This window comes from Ceratotherium simum, chromosome 3, assembly GCF_057802395.1.
Source record: "Ceratotherium simum simum isolate JZ-2026a chromosome 3, ASM5780239v1, whole genome shotgun sequence".
NCBI classification, from domain to species: domain Eukaryota; kingdom Metazoa; phylum Chordata; class Mammalia; order Perissodactyla; family Rhinocerotidae; genus Ceratotherium; species Ceratotherium simum.
Genome location: NC_141902.1, coordinates 33,012,222 through 33,015,458, shown reverse-complemented (window position 1 = coordinate 33,015,458; position 3,237 = coordinate 33,012,222).

Sequence of the window (3,237 nt, the reverse complement as noted above, 5' to 3'; positions counted from 1 at the left end):
AGTAAGTTCAGTGCAATTTTTGGTGGCTTTAAATTTATATGGAAAAGACTCTATTGACTTTTGAAATCAGAATTCCTAGCACTTTAAGGTAATATTGCCTTGGGTTATAACAAACTATAATGTTCTACTTTCTCTCTTGGGTAATGTATGATCCGAAGGCATCTAATCTGTTTACTCTTAAACTATGAATATTCTTTAATTGTTATTGATGGAGACTTTAGATCTATTTACATAATGTAAAAAAGCACAGAACATGTACCTCTTATACTACTTTCATACACCATCCCTGTTTAAATGAAGCAGCAAATCACAGCAATTTCAAGCCACGTTACAATCTCAGCTCAAATTATGCAGTGGCTTAGAATAGTAAAAAGATGCCCCTAAAGTTGCATCATCTTCAGGATACAGGAGACCTCAGGTGTTAGAGAGCTGCTGAGAGGCAAAGTAGATGAACCAATGAACCAGTGTTGAATTTATATTGTACTTTTCACACAGGAAGATTATCTGGGCCTTCAGTACACCTATACGTGAATCCATGTGTGACGTCTAACTCTTTTCACTTAATTTCCTTATGGACCATTTTTCTGGAAAGGAAGATGGGAAATTTCAGCCAACCACAAATGGACTGAGACCCGCCAATCTCATTTCACATTGAGCAGGTGTCCCAGACAGGGTTTGAAACCAAGCTACAAAGGTGAAAAAAAGAAAATGTTATTAGAGCTAAACAGATGGCCCTTCATAGGAGCTACGCCATCAGCTAAACTGAGTTTGTCTTCAGTTTTTGTATTTTTTTGTCTTTGTATCTAGGACCAAGCCTTGCCTCATAATTCTTTGCAACTTAATATTACTAAAATCCTCTTTTTAGCAGAAACTGTTAATATATCTAATAGAAGGGCCTTAATAATCATTTCACTCTCAAGGAGGAAAAAAGTCTAAAGCCCAGGGCTTGAGGTCACAGGTCTGTGAGGGAATGCTACGAGGTCTGTACTTTATCAAATGCAGGAACTACGAGAAGGCTTCACCTCTTAACCAGGTTGCCCTTTTTGAGGCCCGAGACAGAACTGTTCCAAACATTCTCTGCCCTAAATGGATAAAAACCCCTTTGAATATTCACTAGAATCCTCTAGCATACCTGCATTAGTTATATTAAGGATTTTAAACAGACTATTAGTGTTTGTTCTGAATAGTTGTACCACTGTACCAAGCACATGCAGGGCAATAGGTGAAAGGGTTAAGAGCCCTTGTTTAATAGAATTTACATGCTGTGTGAGTCTAAACAGTTTAGCTCCCTGATAGAATTTTTATAAAGCCTAAAATAAATATCCATAAACTTAACAGATACGCAGGAGAACTAAAAAGCTCCTTGTTTTATTTCTTCAAAGGTCACACTTTTTTCCCATGACATAACAGTAAACAGCATGATAAAATGCCTTCTATATATCGTAAATTATGGAAAATAACCATTGGCTTTTTAGGATAGTTTGAGATATAAATACTTAGAGATTAATGTTGTAGATGCTCTTCAAATATGAGCAAGAAATAATGCCAAACTCATAATTGTTCAAATAAATCATGAATATAACATGAATTAAAAATTATAATGATATTAGTCACACTTAGGAAAAAATAGTTCTACAATTGTCTAATTTGCTCATAAAACATGTTGGGATGAGATGGTACAAATTTGAAAACCATTGACAGTAGACCCAAGACTACTATTAATATATCTGAAAATCTGTTTGATTTTGTCTTCTGGATGTCTCCAGATTATAAATTGCCTAGTTTAATGGCCCCGCCTTATAGATTCAAGTAACCCCTCAGCCCACTAAAGTATTTACCAACTATCCTAACATCATTTAAAAGAAGTAACAAAGTACAAGCAACTTAAAAAAGACACAACAGCAGTATCCTAGACCCTCTTCAAGAATATATATCTATTCTTCAATCTACATCTCCAGCCCTGACTTGTCACAAAGCCCCATTCTTGTGTGTCATCTATGTGTAGCATATCTCCAGCTGAATTTTCCTCAATATTTCAAACATTATAAAGCAGGGGTAAGCAATCTATGACCCACAGCCAACTCTTGCCAGCAGCCTGTTTTTATAAATATCAGTAAAGTTTTATTGAAAGTCAGTTACACATATTCACTTACATATTGTCTATGGCTCATTTTGCCCTACAATGACAGAATTGCATAGCAGCAACAGAGACCATACAGCCCACAGAGCAAAAAATATTTACTATTTGGCCCTTTACAGAAAAAATTTGTCAACCTGTTATAAACACAAATGAGAATTTAGGATCTTTTCCCAAAAACATGTGCCTCTTCTCAGTTCCTACTACTATGATTCTAATTTGGGGGCTTATCATGACATATTCATATGATTGCATAGCCTCCATTCTAGTTATATATTACTGCATAACAGAATACTCTAAAATTTAGTGACTTAAAACAACCACCATTGTATTTTATCTCATGATTTTGTGGATCAGAAATTTGGGCAAGTCTCAGCTGAGTGATGGTTCTGCTCAAAGTGGCATTAACGAGAATCACCCATTGGAATTTATCTGGCAGCTGGTTTGTCTGGAGGGCTCAAGGCTCTTCACTGACATGTCTGGTATCTTGGTGAGGACAGTAGGACAACTGGATTCACCTGGACCCTTTTGCCTGCCCTGTAATCTCAGGGCCTTTCCACATGATCACTTCAGCAGGATTGTTGAACTTCTTACATGGCAATTCAGGGTCTCAAGACACCAAGATGGAATCTGCCAATCTTCTTAAAGGCTAGTCTCAGAACTGGCACAGCATCACTTCTTCCACAGGGCAGCCCAGGTTCAAGGGGAAAGCAAATACACCCCACCTCTCAAGAGGAGGAATGTCACATTTAATCTCCTACTACCTCTTACTGGTCTCCCTGCCTCAAATCTTTTTCCATACTCTGGCCAATATTCCTAAAATATCAATTTTGTTATGTTTGTTACCTTCCCCAAATCCTAAAATGGCTTCCTCTTGCCTATTTGGTCTAAGCTCCTCTCCCTGAATTAAAAACCTATTATGGGCCGGCCCCGTGGCTTGGTGGTTAAGTGAGCGCGCTCCACTGCTGGCGACCCGAGTTCGGATCCCGGGCTCCCACCGGCGCGCTGCTTCTCCGGCCATGCTGAGGCCACGTCCCACATACAGCAACTAGAAGGATGTGCAGCTATGACACACAACTATCTACTGGGGCTTTGGGGGG